The following is an 18,326-nucleotide window of genomic DNA, read 5'->3' as shown; positions in this document are numbered from 1 at the left end:
CGGACCTCACACCCGTGCACTCTTGCTCCTGCTGGCCTCACAAAATTCGGTCCTCTGTGTGTCTGTGTGTGTGAGTGTGTGTGCTTTTTTTATTGATTCATTCTTGGGATGTGGATGTCACTGGCATTTGTTACCCATCCGTAATTGCCCTTGAGAAGCTGGTGGTAAGCCGCCATCTTGAACCATCTTGGTATACCCACAGTACTGTTAGGAAAGGAGTTCCAGGATTTTGACTCAGTGACAGTGAAGGAACAGTGATATACTTCCAAGTCAGGATGGTGTGTAGCTTGGAGGGGAACTTGCAGGTGTTGGTGTTCCCATGCATTTGCTGCCCTTGTCCTTCTAGTTGGTAGAGGTCGCAGGTTTGGAACATGCTGTCTCAGGAGCCTTAGTGAGTTTTGGCAGTGCATCTCGTAGATGGTACACACTTCTGCCACTGTGCATCGGTGGTGGAGGGAGTGAATGTTTGTAGATGGGGTGCCAATCAAGCGGGCTGCTTTGTCCCAGATGGTATCGAGCTTCTTGAGTGTTGTTGGAGCTGCACACATCCAGGCAAGCAGAGAGTATTCCATCACACTCCTGACTAGTGCCTTGTAGATGGTGGACAGGCTTTGGGGAGTCAGGAGATGAGGTACTCGCTGCAGAATTCCTAGCCTCTGACCTGCTCTTGTAGCCATGGTATTTATATGGCTACTCCAGTTCAGTTTCTGGTCAATGATAACACCCAGGACATTGATAGTGGGGGATTCAATGATGGCAATGCTGTTGAATGTCAAGGGGAGATGGGTAGATTCTCTCTTGTTGGAAATTGCTTGGCACTTGTGTGGCGTGAATGTTACTTGCCACTTATCAGCCCAAGCCTGAATGTTGTCCAGCTCTTGCTGCATGCAGGCACGGACTGCTTCAGTATCTGAAGAATTGTATTGAGCACTGTGCAATCATTGATGAACGTCCGCACTTCTGGACTTTTGTTAGAGGGAATATTGTTGATGAAACAGCTGAAGATGGTTGGGCCTAGGACACTACCCTGAGGAACTCCTGCAGTGATATCCCAGAGCTGAGATGATTGGCCTCCAACAGCCACAACCATCATCCTTTGTGCTACGTACGACTCCAACCAGTGGAGCGTTTTCCCCCTTATTCTCATTGACTTCGATTTTGCTAGGGCTCCTTGATGCTACACTCAGTCAAATGCTACCTTGATGTCAAGGGCAATCACTCTCACCTCACCTCTGGAATTCAGCTCTTTTGATCATGTTTGGTCTAAGGCTGTAGTGAGTTCTCGAGCCGAGTGGCCCTGGCGGAACCCAAACTGAGCATTGGTGAGCAGGTTATTGCTGTGTAAGAGCTGCTTGACAACACTGCCAACGAGACTTAATGGTGTAGTAAGATGTTATAATATCTATTCAGACAACTGTCATCTCTCAGGGGAAAAATTTCACTGGATCAACATTCTCACAAAACAATAAAACATTCCACAAATGCAACGTAATTTTCCTTTTTTGAGTCTCCCTGGTCTGTTCTGATTCTCTGATGGTGGAATCAGACTAGATTTTGTTCTCTGACCTAAACCCACAATCCAATGGCTCAGAGGCAAGATTGATACCCACTGAGCCACAGCTGGTTCCAATGTTCCCTTGAAAATTTCGTTTGATTTGTGCGGACAGTTTTTTTTGTGTGCAATCCCTTTAATTTTTTTAAAAATCTTTTAACCCGGGCGTTATTTATGCCAGAGCAAGGCCTGTGTTGTGCATTCAAGGCTGCTGTGTGTAGCTTTGCAGGCACATTGACTGGCAGTCTCCATTCCGATTTGTTCCTATTTCTCTCTACTTCTCCCTCTCCCACTCCCACTCTGTCTCTCCCACTCTCTCTCTGTCCCTCCCACTCTCTCTGTCCCTCCCACTCTCTCTCTGTCCCTCCCACTCCCTCTCTGTCCCTCCCACTCTCTCTCTGTCCCTCCCACTCTCTCTCTGTCCCTCCCACTCTCTCTCTCTGTCCCTCCCACTCCCTCTCTCTGTCTCTCCCACTCCCTCTCTGTCCCTCCCACTCCCTCTCTGTCCCTCCCACTCTCTCTCTGTCCCTCCCACTCCCTCTCTGACCCTCCCTCCCTCTCTCTGTCCCTCCCACTCTCTCTCTGTCCCGCCCACTCCCTCTCTCTGTCCCTCCCTCCCTCTCTCTGTCCCTCCCACTCTCTCTCTGTCCCTCCCACTCTCTCGCTCTGTCCCTCCCACTCTCTCGCTCTGTCCCTCCCACTCTCTCTCTGTCTCTCCCTCCCTCTCTCTGTCCCTTCCACTCTCTCTCTGTCCCGCCCACTCCCTCTCTCTGTCCCTCCCACTCCCTCTCTGTCCCTCCCACTCCCTCTCTGTCCCTCCCTCCCTCTCTCTGTCCCTCCCTCCCTCTCTCTGTCCCTCCCACTCCCTCTCTGTCCCTCCCTCCCTCTCTCTGTCCCTCCCACTTTCTCTTAAGAAGTCTTAAGTAAACAGTACTTAAGTGTGGTCTCAGCACAGCCCTGTACAAGTGTAGCAAAACTTGCTTATTTTTGTACTTCAATCCCCTTGTAATAAAGGCCAACACTCCAGCATTGTTAGAAGCTTGGAAATCTCTTCCGCAAAGGGCAATTGATACTGTCAACTGTTTCAAACCATAGAATCAAAGAAAAGTTGTGGCACAGAAGGAGGCCATTCAGCCCATCATGTCTGCGCCGGCTGAAAAAACTAGCAGCCCAATCCTATACCACCTTCCAGCACCTGTTCAGGTGCATGTCCAGGTACCTTTTAAATGAGTTGAGGGTTTCTGCCTCCACCACCGATCCAAGCAGTCAATTCCAGACACCCACCACCCTCTGGGTGGAAAAGGTTTTTCCTCATGTTCCCTCTAATCCTTCCACCATTCACCTTAAATCTGTGCCCCCTGGTAAATGACCTCTGCGAAACAGGGGAAACAGATCCTTCCTGTCTACTCCATCTAGGCCCTTCATAATTTTGTACACCTCAATTATGACACCCCTCAGCCTACTCTGTTCTAAGGAAAACAACCCTACCCTATCCAATCTTTCCTCATAGCTGCAACTTTCAAATCCTGGCAACATTCTTGTAAATCTCCTCTGTACTCTCTCCAGAGCAATTATGTCCATTCTGTAATGTGGTGACCAGAACTGTACACAATACTCCAGCTGTGGCCTAACCAGCATTTTATACAGTTCCAGCATTACATCCCTGCTTTTGTATTCTATACCTCGGCCAATAAAGGAAAGCATTCCATGTGTCTTCTTCACCACTTTATCTACCTGTCCTGCCACATCAGGAACCTGTGGACATGCACTCCAAGGTCTCTCACTTCTTCAACCCCTCTCAATATCCTCCCATTTATTGTGTATTCCCTCACTTTATTTGCCCTCCCCAAATGCATTACCTCACACTTCTCCAGATTGAATTCCATTTGCCACTTTCCCACCCACTCAACCAAACCATTGATATCATTCTGGAATCTACAGCTATCCTCTTCATTATCAACTACACGGCCAATTTTTGTGTCATCTGCAAATTTCCCAATCATGCCTCCCACATTTAAGTCCAAATCTATAATATACACCACAAACAGCAAGGGACGCAACACTGAGCCCTGTGGAACGCCACTGGAAACTGCCTTTCATTCTCAAAATCATCCGTCAACCTTTTGTTTCCTGTCACTGAGCCAATATTGGATCCAACTCGCCACCTTCCCCTGTATCTCATGGGCTTTTATTTTTCCGACCAATCTGTCATATGGGACCTTGTCAAATACTTTAATAAAATCCATGTAAACCACATCCACTCCACTACCCTCATCAATCCTCCTTGTTACTTCCTCAAAAAATTCAATTAAGTTAGTAACCTTCCCTTAACAAATCCATGCTGACTACCCCTAATTAATCCATGCCTTTCTAAGTGGCAGTTTATCCTATCTCTCAGAATTGATTCTAATAATTTACCCACCACTGAGGTCAGACTGACCAGCCTATAATTTTTGGCCTAACACTCGCACCCTTTTTGAGCAATGCTATAACATTCGCAGAAAAGACCAATCCTCTGGTACCTTGCTTGTATCTAGTGAGGATTTGAAAATGATCCTCACAGCATCCTCTATTTCCTCCCTGGCTTCCTTTAACAACCTGGGATGCAATCCATCCGGCCCTGGTGATTTATCCAGGATTTTTCAAGGATGTCAGACCCTCTAGTACTTCCTCTCATTATGCTAATTGTATCTAATATTTCACACTCCTCCTCTTTTACTACAATGTCTGCATCATCCCTCTTCATTGTGAAGACAGGGACAAAAAAACTCATTAAGAACCCTGCCCACATCTTCTGCATCCACGCACAAGTTCCCTTGTACATCTCTGATAGGCCCTACCCTTTCCTTAGTTATCCTCTTGCTCTTAATGTACTGATAAAACATCTTTGGGTTTTCCTTGATTTTACCTGCCAATAATTTTTCATGTTCTCTTTTTGCTTTTCTAATTTCCTTTTTTACTTCACCCCTACACTTTCTTTACTCCTCTAGGCTTTCTAAAGTATTAAGTTTTTTGTGACCATCATAAGCTTTCTTTTTTTTTTACCCAGCAAGCATCTAGACAGTTATATGAAAAGGAAGAATGTGCAGGGTTACGGGGAGAAGATGGGGCAATGGAACTGAGGGAATTGCTCTTTCAGTGCGGAACTAATGGACCGAATGGCCTTCTTCTGCACTGTAACAATTCTGTAATAACCAGGGGGCTCTAGATTTGCATGTACCACCCTTTATCTTTGTGGGGACAGCCTACACTGTGCCTGCAGAATCTCGCTTTTGAATGCCTCCCACTGGTTGGCCACTGATTTTCCTTCTCGTAGCTGTATCCAGTCTACTTTCACCAGATCACCTCTCAGCTTCGTAAAATTTGCCTTTCCCCAATTTAGAACTTTTATTCCTGTTTTATCTTTGTCCTTTTCCATGATTGTGCTAAAACTAACTGTATTATGGTCACTATCTCCAAACCTTTTACTTCATCCACTTGTCCAGCTTCATTTCCAAAGACTAAATCTAGAATTGTGCCCCCCTCTCATTGGGCTTGTTACCTGCTGGTTAAAAAAGTTCTCTTGAATGCAGTTCAAGAATTTTATGCCCTCTGTGCCCTTCACACTGTTTGTATACCAGTGTTTATTTTTAAATCTGAGATTAATAGATTTTTGTTAACCAAAGGCTTTAAGGGATAAAGGCAGGTGTGGAATTTGATCACAGATCAGCTATAATCTCTTATTGACTAGCAGAACCAGGTTGAGGAACTAAATGGTCTCCTCCTCTCCCTATGTGATACAACAAATATATTTCGGATACTCTCTGTCTCTGGTTCTCTCTTTGTCTCTCTTTTTGTCTGTCTGTCTCTCTCTCTCTCTACACCTGAAAAAGTCCACAAACATCAGTCAGCCAATTTGAAGTTTGGACATGGTGGTCAGTTTATGTTACTGCTGCACTGGGACACTTCATAGAGTCCGACTCCCCACTTTGAGTAGAATTGTCCTGCAGTTCAAAGAGGCCACATGGGGGAGGGTAAATGGGGGAGGGGTAATTGGGAAGGGTAATGGGCAAGGGATACTGGAGCAGGGTCATGGGGGTACAGAAATGGTGAGGGGTAATGGGGAAGGGAAACATAGGAGAGGAAATGGGAGAGGGAAAATGGGAGAGGGGAAAAGGGTGCCAGTCGAATTGGGAGGGATAATGGGGAGGGAGTCATTAAGGAGGGGTAAAGGCAAGGGGAGTGAATGGGGATGGTGAATGAGACTGTGGCTGCTATTTCCCATCCTGCTGGGGTCGCTGTGACTTTGCTCCCGACACTTGAACGTGCGGTCCTCCAGCTGTCACCTCTTGCCTATGGCCTACTTGTCGTTGATGTGTCTGACTTTCCTACTAATTAACCTCCACTCCTCCAAGTCTCACCTCTAGCCATTGGCCCACTGCTCTTTGGTGTGTGTGATAACTCCTGCCAGTGTCCTTCCGGTCCTCCAGCTTCCTGTCACCTCTTGCCCGTCGCTCACAGCACTTTAGCAATTTTTTACTCCTCCTGCCTCTTATCTTCCGGTCCTCCAGTGATCACCTCTTTCCCCTTACCTTCTTTGTCATGTGTCTACTCCTCCATCAGTCAGAAATAATGTTGTGTCCAAAACACAGTGGCTGTCCGCCTGTCGCTTGGGGATACTTTCACATCCCCAACAATTCCTGGTGTCAGTCAGATGGAAGTCCTGTGGATAAATATTACATTCATGGACTGGAAACACTGGGACACTTATGGGCTGCTTTCAGTTCTCCTGTTTAATAATTAATTGAATAATTGATGCAACCGGATATTTCACCACATTCTTGAGCTGTTGTCTGAACTTGGACTGAGTCGTCCCATAAATAAATGTGTTTGTGCAGCAACTGAAACTCCGCAGCATATATCCAACCTGTTTAAATATATACAAAGACTCATAATCCCCAGACTCTAATCCTGCAATGCTATAATATGAGAAATATATAACAAATACCAACCACAGAAGTATGAAGCTACCAGATATGGTGAAGAGTAAAATTACAGACTTCCTTCTGCTCTCCATCTCTGGGTCACTGCGATTCTCTCCTTTGCTCTGACCCTGCAGTCCCTTACGGACTTGGCTGGCCACTAAAATGTCTCTGACTGTCAGAGCGTTGAGCAACAGAATTAAAGCAAATGGCAGCAATGGGGTTAAAACAGTATCAAACCAGTCAAATCCCAACCATCCAGGCTCCATATAATAGCTTAGCTTTATAATACAGCCCCATGGTACATTGTCAATTATCTCTCCGGGTTCAAGTGCAAAGTAGAAGGGGATGTTTTTTAAACAGAGCAGAATGCAGGTTGTTGCTAGAACCACAGCCGCCATTTTCTCGGTGCAATATTTTGTTTTCAGCTTCTGGCAACAAATAACCACAAATCGATCAAAGGTGAAAGTGACTGTGAACCAGACAGAAATGTCTGTGGCTGCACGTTTCAGGACATAGAAAATGCGACACACAGGGGTGACGTGCAGGAAAGATCCCGGGAAACTATAATAACTGATCCGCCACAGTATAACCTCAGTGATAATGACCAGTAGATCTGCCGTTGACATGGCCACCAGGTAGCGAGTGGTGCAGGTGGAGAGGCCGCACTTTCCCCGGGACAAGATCACAATCGCCAGTAAATTAACTGAAAGAGAGAGAAGGGAAAAGAGACTGTAAATTACTGATCAAGCATTCTCCGTGCCTGACGGAGTTAGAAAGGCAGACAACTGCTTTCAGGAGGCTGGTTAGCAACTAAAATATTTGAATGACGCGGGAAGTCTCTGATTAATCTGTTTTGCAGGTTTAACTCCAGCAGGCCAAGATTCCCATTCGATCCCACACTGCACACAATGATACCCAGGATTGGTCATTGGAACCTTCCTAATCCCACCCAGGATCGCAACCATCTCCCCACCCCCACCAATCCCCGGGATTGGACCCTACCTCCCCAGATCAGACTCTATCACCCCCAGGATCGGATCCCCCTGGGGATCGGGCCTCCTTCCTGGGATCAGATCCCCTCTCCCAGGATCACACCTCCTTCTGGGATCGGCTCCCCTCTCCCAGGATCAGAACACCCTCCCATGGTTGGACAACCCCTCCCACGAATGGATACACTCTCCCAGGATCAGACGCCCTAGGGATCAGAACCCTTCATTGGATCAAACACTCGCTCTCTCCCCCTCCCTTTCCCCTTCCCTGGGCCACGTTACAGGATAGGAAACCCCACCTCGGTGTTGAGGATCAGACACTCCCTCCCCTCCTCAGGCAACAATCCAGGATAGGGGAACCCTCCTAGAGGTAGGGGAATGACAGTCCAGCATTTGGTGATGTCACCACTTTCTCCCTTTCTGGAGTTGTGGTTGGATACCGTTCCCCCCCAGTATCAGGCAGCGTGCCCGCCCCACCACCGCCTCCATACCAGGGGTCATGGTTTGGACTGGCCTGTTCCAGAGTTCTCCCTGCTCAACTAGAAGCCAATCCTGTCAATCAGTCTGGCTTCAGGTCGGGGGGCCTGTCAAGGATAAAAGAAGCAATCTGTGGTGTAAAGCTCCAAAACTCCCCTCCCCGCCTATGCCACTCACCCCTCTTAAAATCCAAGTCTAAGGATTGAGCAAAAACAAAATACTGAAAATGCTGTAAATCTGATAAAAATAGGACAACATTGAAAACACTCAGCAGATTAGGCAGCATGTGCGGAGAGAGAAACAGACTTAATGTTTCAGGCTGAAGCCTTTCATCAGAACTGGAGGATATTAGAGATTAACAGTTTTAAAGCAATAATAGAGCCAGTGAAAAGTGGAGTACAGGGGGAGGAAAGAACAAAGGGGAAAATGTGTGATCAGGAGTGATTCAATGATAAAAGGAATGTTGCAAGGTGAGTGGGATAATTAAAGAAAGGCTGCGTTTGCTGACAATGCAACCACTAGGTGGCGTAGTACTTTCACGTGCGCAAATGCAGCCTGTTCCTCTGAAACGTCACTGCCTGCAACGTTTTGGCAGCTGCCAGTAACAAAGATGGCGCTGCTCAATATATTACAAAAATGAAAACAAATGAAAACAAAATGGCCACTTCTGGTCCCTACTCCTGCTCCCGGCAACGGGTTGTTCAATTAATTTTATTGACGATTATTTCAGGACACAACCTGGATTTTAAACCTTTGAGCATTTTAAAAAGAGATTTCTAGCATTTTGGAAGTTGGAACAGATAAATCCTGGGAGCTCGTGTTCAGCATGAACACCAGCAGAGAGCTGCTTCTGTGTTGCAATAAGAGTCAAATTAACAACTTGAGCCAGCATCACTTCAGTGAGCTTAGTGTTTAAACCAGAGCTCCAGGATAGCTGCATGGGCTGGATGGGAGCTTGCCACCGACATAAAATTTGGTGACGTACCCGCTTCCACCTGGCCCGGGGATCCGACACACATTTTACGGGTCCCCAGGCTTTAATTGTCCTGAGGCGGGACTTCCACCCGCTTGAGGGAGGAGGTCCTATCTCAGTGAGCTGCCGGCCAATCAATGGGCCGGCAGCTCTTAGTCTCAGCTGCACCACCGAGAGCGGTGGCCACAGCTGGGACTGCAGCCCAGCCAACGACATGGAGCCAGGACTTCAGGTAAGTTGGGCTAGCCTCGTCGGGTTGGCGGGAGTGGGGGTGGGGGGTCATGGCGGTGAGGCAAGGGTAGTCATTTGGGGGGAGGAGGGGGGTGTCTTGGGTCCAGGGGGTGGGTTGGGAGGTGGGGGCGGCCTTCAATTGGGCATCCTGTGCTCAACTGCCATGGCCCTCCCCCAGCGCGCGGAAAGGCCAGCAGCTATCACTGGGCGGCCTTTCACATCCCCAGCACACCCGCTTGCCACGGGTAAAATACCCATGGAGGCAAGTGAGGGCCCTTAAGTGGCTGTTAAGTGGCTGTTAAGTGGCTGGTAAGTGGCCACTTAAGGGCCTTGATTGGCCTCGGGCGGTTGGATGGGCGAGCTGTTTCCCCCCACCCCCCCGACCTAACCGCCGTAAAGTTGGTGGGAGCAGGCAGGAAGGCCTGCCGGAGCCTCCCACAGCTTCCGGCTCAATATTACACTGCCCCCACCCTATCATCCGGCCCGCTGGGGCGGCGTAAGATTCAGCCCCAGAAGCAACCAGAAGCGGGAGGGAGCAGAGACCAGGAGCGGGAGGGAGCAGGGACCAGATGCGGGACCAGAAGTGGGAGGGAGCAGAGACCAGGAGCAGGAGGGGGCAGGGACCAGAAGCGGGACCAGAAGTGGGAGGGAGCAGAGACCAGGAGCAGGAGGGGGCGGGGACCAGAAGCGGGACCAGAAACGGGAGGGAGCGGAGACCAGGAGCAGGAGGGGGTGGAAACTGGGGACTGGGAGTAGGAGGGAGTGGGGACCAGGAGCAGGAGGGGTCGGGGATGGGGACTGGGAGCGGGAGAGGGCGGGGACCGGGAACAGGGACCAGGAGTGAGAGGGGGCGGGGACTGTGAGCAGGAGGGGGCAGGGACTGGGAACGGGAGGGGCCGGGGTGGAGCGGGAGGGGGTGGGGAGCGGAGAGAGTGGGGAGCGGGGACCGGGAGGGGGAGGAGAGCTGGAGGGTAGCGGGAGCAGGAGGGGGCGGGGAGAAGGGGCGGGGAGCAGGAACTGAGTGCTGGGAGTGATGAGCGACGAATGACTAATCCTCGCGCAAGAGTGAATTAGTCGTGTTCACGTGGCATGCTGGGTGCTGATGTAGGCGGTGCATGTGCAGCACCATACTGCCAGGAAACGTCTGCTCTGCACATGTGCGAAACTGGGGGCGCTCTGATGATGTCGGCAGGGGGAGGGGGGGCTGCGTTGTCAGGAGTCACTTTGTTAAAGAAACAGATAAGGTTTAGATAAGTTAGGCAAAAAAAACTATTCCCGATCCATGATGGCACAAGGACTAGGGGACACAGATTTAAGATTTTGAGCAAGAGATGCAGGGAGAATGTGAGGGAAAACATTTTTATACGGCGGGTGGTAATGACCTGGAACTCGCTGCCCACTGAGTGGTGGAAGCGGAGACAATCAATGATTTCAAAAGGAAATGGAAATAGACACTTTAAAGAAATAAACCTGCAGGGTTACAGAGATCGAGCAGGAGAGTGGGACTGACTGGATTGTTCTGTGGAGAGCTGGCATGAACTTGATGGGTTGAATGGCCTCCTTCTAAGCTGTAAATGGCTCTAGGATGGGTCCAGAGGAGATGTAAATAGTTACAGCAGAATAACAGAGGGGGTGGAGGGACATGGAAAATCTGTCAAAGAGAAGTCTCCAGTGGCCCAGAAAAGTGACTGAGAATGGTGGGTAGAGTCCAGGGGTGTGGAGCAGCCTGCCAGCTGTGTACCCAGTCCACACCCCACCACTCCCAGTCACTCTGGTGCAGCCATCCTCCATTACCAGCACAGGCTGTCCCAGTAAATGTGGGCCATGGCTATAATCTGAAGTTTTTAATGTCAGAGTTGAGTCCGACAGGCAATAAAATTGTTAATCGAAAAATGCTGTGCTGTTACTCATTGAGCTTCAGTGGGAGAGTGTGGAAAGTTGAAGATAGAGAGGTTAATGTGCAAATGGAATGTAAAATTAAAGCGACCAGAAGCTCAGGGTCACACGTGCAGACTGACGGAGGATTTCAGCAAAGCATTCACCCAATCTGTGTTTGCTACTTTCCCAAAGTCCAGGAGATTCCATCGTGAACAGTGAATACACTCACTAAATTGTAAGAAGTACAAACAAATCACTATTTCACATGGAAGGAGTGTTTGAGGCCTTAGTAGGAAGGAGGCATGTAAAAGAGCAGGTGTTTGATCTCCTGGGCCCGCATAGGGAGATGCCAGGGGAGAGCAGGAGCTGATGTTGGGGGTGATTGAGGATTAGTCCAGGGTGTGCCAAGAGGCAGGGTGATAGGAGAGAGCAGCAGAAAATATGGTTGGTCGTGGACTTTGCTGGATGAGTCAGAAACACGGAGGATGATGCATTGAATGTGGAGGCTGCTGGAGTGAATAGTCAGAACAAGGAGAACCTTATCCTGTTTCCAGCAGGAAGGGGAAGGGGTGATAGTAGTAATGCAGGAAATGGGATGAAATAAAAACAAGAAATGCTGGAACCACTCAGCAGGTCTGGCAGCATCTGTGGAAAGAGAAGCAGAGTTAACGTTTCAGGTCAGTGACCCTTCTTCGGAACTGACAAATATTAAAAATGTCACAGGTTATAAACAAGTGAGGTGGGGGTGGGGCAAGAGATAACAAAGGAGGTCGAGATTGGACCTGGCCACATAGCTGACCAAAAGGTCACGGAAAAAAGGCAAACAATATGTTAATGGTGTGTTGAAAGACAAAGCATTAGTACAGATAGGGTGTTAATACACTGAATATTGAACAGCAGCAAGTGCAGACCTGAAAAAAAACAGTGGGTAAGCAAACTGAACAAACTAAGATGAAATGAAATAAATGCAAAAAAAGATTGTAAAAAATGTAAAAAAAAGAATGTAAAAAAAAAGGAAGAAAAAATAACTAAAAATGAAAGTAAAATGGGGGGCTGTCATGCTCTGAAATTATTGAACTCAATGTTCAGTCCGGCAGGCTGTAGTGTGCCTAATCGGTAGATGAGATGCTGTTCCTCGAGCATGGGATGAACATGGTCAAGGACCCTGTTAACCATAGTGGAGGGGAAACCTCGGCTGAAGAAAAATGACATTTCAGAAACACTGGTGTGGAAGTTAGCATCGTCAGAACAGATGGAACAAAGGTTGAGACACTGGGAGAATGGAACAGAATCTTTTCAGGAACTGGGGTGGAAGGAAATATAATCAGGATAGTTGTGGAGTCGGTGGGATTCTAGTAGATATTAGTGGACAACCAATCCCCTAAATTGGAGCTAGAGAAGTCGAGGAAGGAAAGGAAAGTGTCAGAGATGGACCATGTGAAGATGAGGGAGAGGTGGAAATTAGAAGCAAAGTTGATGAAATTTTCCAAATCAGGGTCGAAGAAGGAAATAGCACCAGCATCATCATCAAAAAAATTATATGAAGGAGAGGAACTGAGTAGGATTGGAAGAAAGAATGTCCTTTGCAAAGACATGATACCTAGGTCCCAAACTGGCTCCCGTGGCAAAACCAATTTAGTGGATATCTCGATGCTTACACCCTAGGTCCACACACATATACTTTGTAACAGGCTCCCTGCACTGGGGTTAGGATCAGGAACCTGCGAGGGCTTTCATGCCCAGACCAGAGCCGATGAGGGAGAGAGGAGTTTCAATGGGAATGGTGAGTATATGAAACTAAACAAATCAATTCAAAATGGGGTCCTTGGAATGTATCCGCAGCAGATGGTGGAGGGAAACTGGCCGTGCAATGACCACATGGTGTCTGTCAGGCAAGATCCCATCCATGGTGAGTTTAAGGACAGTTTGGGTTTACTGGACTTTGGACCAGAGAGAGGCAGACTGACATGGCAGAAATGTAAATGGACTTCAGGAGCACAGCTCTGAGCACAGAAGGAAGGAAGTCATGTGTGTTGTGGGACAGTCAGGGTAGCGTGAACCAGTGCATGAGGATTCGGAGTCTGAAGAAGGGAGAGAGATCTCTGAGGGGCGGAATTAAACTGTCAAATAGTAGTGAATAAATTCAAAGAAAAACTTCAAGACATTTATTGTAGAAGTGGGGAGATATTTGATTAAGTAATCAAAGAGTGGGATAACTCTGGTTCGAATGGATTGCATCCACACATGCTAAAAAGATAGAGAAGAGATAGCAGAGGCACGATTCTCGGTTCATTAATAATAGAAAAGAACCAGAGGACTGCTGGACAACTAATGTGATTCTTGTATTTATGACAGCAAATAGAACAAGTCCAAAGAATTGTAGACCAGTTAGCACAACGACAATGGTAGGAAAGATAATGGAATGATTATGCAAAGATGTAACAGAAAAACATCTAGAAACACAGAATATATTAAAGAGTGATCAGCACATATTCCAAAAGGAAGGTCATTCTTGATCAACCTTATTGAATTATTTGATTAATATCACAAGAATAAATAAGAATAATACAGTAGATGTAGTACACTTTGATTTTCTAAATGCCTTCGATAAGCTCTCATAGCAGATTCATGAGTAACCTCAAAGCAAGTACAGTTAGGTGACACGCAGCAGAATGAACAGCAAGTTAGCTACAAAAACAGAAAACAGGGAGTAGAGGGTTAAAGGTATTTCCTCAGACTGGCGGAAGGTGGGAAGTGGTGTTCCACAAGGATCAGCACTGGGAACACTGTCTTTCACCATTTACATAAACAATACAGACTCAGGAAGCAGAAGTACAATTTCAAAATTCGCAGACAAATCCAAGTTGAGAGTACAGTTAATACAGAGGAAGAAAGCAACAGAATACCTGAATATAATTATTAATAATGATTGATAAAGTGCACTGTGGGCATTTAAATAGAAAATACATTTCAATACAGCTAAGTGTGGAATGATGAATTTTGGTCGGAAGAGTAAGTTTCTCAAACACTCCTTGGAAAACAAGTTTCTGAATAGGTTCGAGGGGAAATGGGATTCACAAATCATTTAAAATAGCAACAGGTTAACAGGGCCATAAAAATGCAAACAAAGCACTGGAGTTCATTTCTAGAGGAATGGAATTGAAAAAGCTACGAGCTGATATTAAACTAATATAGAACCTTGGTTATACCAACACTAAGCGTACTGTGTATAGTTCTGGTCTCCACGTTACAAAAAAAATGTTGATGCATTGGAGAAGCTGCAATTATTTTAACCAGGATGATAGCAGGTCTGAGAGAATTTCTCTATTTATTTAATCATTAACAGTTTACTCGTTATTATTTATGGCCCTCGGGCTGATCTCTCTATTATGAAAGCCCAGTATGTATGTTCCTCATTTATAGGTGTCTCTCCTCACAGGGGCACACCTCACTAATCTAAAGGTAAAGATTGTTACATGTGTTGCGACTCTGAATCATGGATGAGAACTGATCCATCAAACCATAATCAGGACAATTCAATAAATACAGCCCAATAATCATCCTGTGTAATAGCAAGATACTAAAATTCAGCACCTATGACCCATAGATTCTCAGGACTGGTTTGGGGGAAGGGGATTGTTCAGCACTAAAAAAAATAATGTTTTTACAGTAACTATACTCAGGGTAACAATAAGTCATTGCATTTGTATACAGCCTTGTTGAAACCACACCTGCAGTATTGGGTACAGTTTTGGTCTCCTCATCTAAGGAAGGATATACTTGCCATAGTGGGAATGCAATGGATACCAACACCATCTAATCCCTGGGATGGCAGGATTGTTTTATGAGGAGAGATTGAGGAAACAGGGCCCGTATTCTCTAGAATTCCGAAGAATGAGAGGTGATCTCATTGAAACTTACAACATTCTTACAGAGCATGACAAGGCTCCTTAGACAGCACCTTCCAAACCCGCGACCTCTACCAATTGGAAGGACAAGGGCAGCAAATACATGGGAACACCACCACCTGCAAGTTCCCCTCTAAGTCACACACCATCCTGACTTGGAACTATATCGCCGTTCTTTCACTGCCGCTGGGTCAAGATCCTGGAACTCCCTTCCTAACAGCACTGTGGGTGTACCTGCCCACATGGACTGCAGCGGTTCAAGAAGGCAACTCACCACCACCTTCTCAAGGGCAATTAGGGATGGGCAATAAATGCTGGCCTAGCCAGCGACACCCACATCCCCATGAATGAATAAAAAAAGATGTAGATCGGATATTTCCTCTGGCTGGTGAGTCTAGAACCAGGGGACACAGTCTCAGAATAAGGGGCAGGACATTTATGACTGAGATGAGGAGAAATTTCTTTACTCAGAGGGTGGTGAATCTGTGGAATGCTCTATCCCAGAGGGCTGTGGAAGCTCAGTCATTGAGCATGTTCAAGAATGAAATCAATAGATATCTGAATACTGATGACATCAAGGGATATGGGGATAGTGTGGGAAAATTGGAGTAAAGGTAGATGATCAGCCATGATCTGTTTGAATGGTGGAGTAGACTCGACGGGCCGAAAGGCTTACTCCTGCTCCTATTTCCTATGATCCTATGTTCCAGAGGATTTAAATACTGTAACAGTGCTGGCCTGCTGTTTATCTGTCAATAAATGGTTAACATCTATTTCAGTTGGACCAGCTCAATGGGAAACAGAGCAATATTGATATATTTCAATTTATATTTTTATTATCAAACATCAGCAAATATCTTCCACCTTGTAATCAATTACGTTCAGAAAATACAGAGGCAACTCCGTGAAATGGAGAGATCAGTCACCTGAAACAACGATTTCAAAATAGGACTGAATTGTACAATTGTACTGAGTACAAATCTACATTGGCAGATACTCCCAGCAATACATGGCCACTGGGATCAGGTGTTCCACTGCAGTTAGTGACCTCCACACAGTGTAATCCTCAGGCACAGGTACTCTCACCAATACCTTCCCTCAGAGAGTTTCCTGCACCGAGTTCCAATTCAACAGCAAATGAAATTCCACCAAATGCAGTGACTTGATAATTCAGTGAAGTTGTGAGTTACAAACAGAGGTTTATGTTCAGTTGAGGAAATAATATAAAACCGTAGAGATAATTCAGAATATTTAACTTAAGGAAATAATATCACTGATCAGGTGTCTGTATATCAGTGTTCACGAGGTTAATTTGTAACATTCTCAGTACACAGAGTAAAACCAGAGACCAGCTCAAACACAGATTTACACAACCTCAATGGTTATAGTCACTTACCAGTAACACCAATGATGGCAAGGATTGGGTAATATATTTTCTGGATACTGAACAATGTTTCAAACATTTTCTGTGTGAAGTGCTCTGTCCCTTCGTGCTGCAGACAATCACTCTGATTTAATCTCTGAGGCGATACCTTCCCAGAGCTTCTAATTTGTAACCTGCGGGAGCACTCTGGGAATATTGAGGATGCCACATCATTCAAGCTGTTTTTTTTTTAATTGTACAAACAGATTACAACATCGATTTAAGTCTGTGTTGTGATCAAATATATTTAGTTCTGAGATAGAGTTCGAAATCACCAAAGAGTGAACAATTCTGATCAAATTAATTAACTAATGAAAAGAAGAAGCTGTATTCTCCCAGCAATGAGGTTGTTCTTTTAAAAACCATGAGTCCCATCTCTAGATCTCATATTATTCCAGTGATTTCCCTCACTCGACTGTGACGATTCAGTAATTAATTTCCAAATATTACAGTATCTCTCTCAGGGCTGCTCCACTGCACTCTGGGATGTGGCTGCTCTGTTTAACTGTGGGCATTCAATTCAGTGACTAAAGTTGGTTATTTGTGACTATGCATTGCAGAATTCAACTAATACAACATCTGAAACTAACTCAACACGACAAGCTGATACAACATCTCAAACTAATATAGCACTTCAAACTAAGACAATGTTTTCAACCAATACAACATCTCAATTGATACAGCTCCTCCAACCAGTACAGCCACGCCAACTGAAACAGCCTCTTCCACTGGTACAGACCCTTTAACCGTTACAGACATTCCAACCATTGCAGACCCTCCAACCGATACAGACCCTCCAACCGATACAGACCCTCCAACTGAAACAGATCCTTCAACCAGTACAGCCCCTGAAACCTATACAGATCCTCTAACAAATTCAGCCCCTCCAACTGACACAGACCCGCCAACCAATACAGCCCCTTCAACTGATGCAGGCCTTCCAACCGATATAGACCCTCAAATTGATATAGCCCCGACAACCGATACAGACATTCAAACCGATGCAGTCCCTCTGACTGAAATAGCATTTCAAACTAATTCAAAAGTGGCCATGTATTGCTGGGAGCTTCAAAAATGCACATCGCGGAGCTGCCGCGATATTCAGCACAGTGGCTCAGTTATATAGACAGGGCGGATCGCGCCCCCCGCAACCCACCCCGATGATGTGGAGGGGCCGGGCAATCCATCCCTGGCAACGGCATCAGGCACCACTGCGCAGGCACTGGCACCATTTTTAAAGGACTTCGAGCCCCATCATTACATTTAATTGTTTAAAAGGATATGGGCTTTAAAAAATTAAAATAAATGATCTCACCCATCTCCCACCTCCCCAACAACCAGAGGTCCAATTCCTTGGCCTCTCAGCACCCCCCAAAATACTTAGCTTGTGCACCTGACCTTCCCCTCCCCAAAGTTCACAAACGTTTATCTTTAATCCTTCCCACCATCCCCGAAACCAATCATATTGGGTTGAGCCCGCTCCCCCTCTTCCCACACCGAAATACTCACATGGTCCTCCCTCCCCACGAGTGTCCTGCATCGGATCTCCAGACGGAGTGCCGACAACAGGCACCAAACTCATAGCAGGACGGATGACGGGAGCAGGTAAATCATTAATTCGTTAATTTGCATTTTTTTGATTATGAATTCTGCTCCCGTCGCCGAGCGGCAGTGGGGCTGCCATGAGGACTCACCAACGCCGGAAATATGGGGGAGGGCGGAGCGTGGCTGGCATCGAGGCCCGTGGCGGACCACTGTCGGAGGCATTTTCAGGCCCACCTCGACCCCCCCAACACCGTCACGACCCCTATGTCGGGGGGGGGGCTGTAAAATTCTCCCCAATATGTCACTGGAAACTAAGACAGTGCACAGACAATTCCTGAAAATTAATACCAATGAGCACACTAATAAAGCAACTCAATTTAAAACAG

General features: G+C 46.5%; 1 pseudogene; it reads right to left on the bottom strand.

Moving 5' to 3' along the window:
- The window catches only part of LOC137384012 (methyltransferase-like protein 27), a 58,746-nt pseudogene extending 52,444 nt beyond the window's left edge, over nucleotides 1-6,302 (bottom strand).
- Between the last annotated feature and the right edge of the window lie 12,024 nt (nucleotides 6,303-18,326).

Source organism: Heterodontus francisci, chromosome 25 (assembly GCF_036365525.1).
Source record: "Heterodontus francisci isolate sHetFra1 chromosome 25, sHetFra1.hap1, whole genome shotgun sequence".
Lineage (NCBI taxonomy): Eukaryota > Metazoa > Chordata > Chondrichthyes > Heterodontiformes > Heterodontidae > Heterodontus > Heterodontus francisci.
This window is presented reverse-complemented; position numbering and strand designations above follow the sequence as displayed.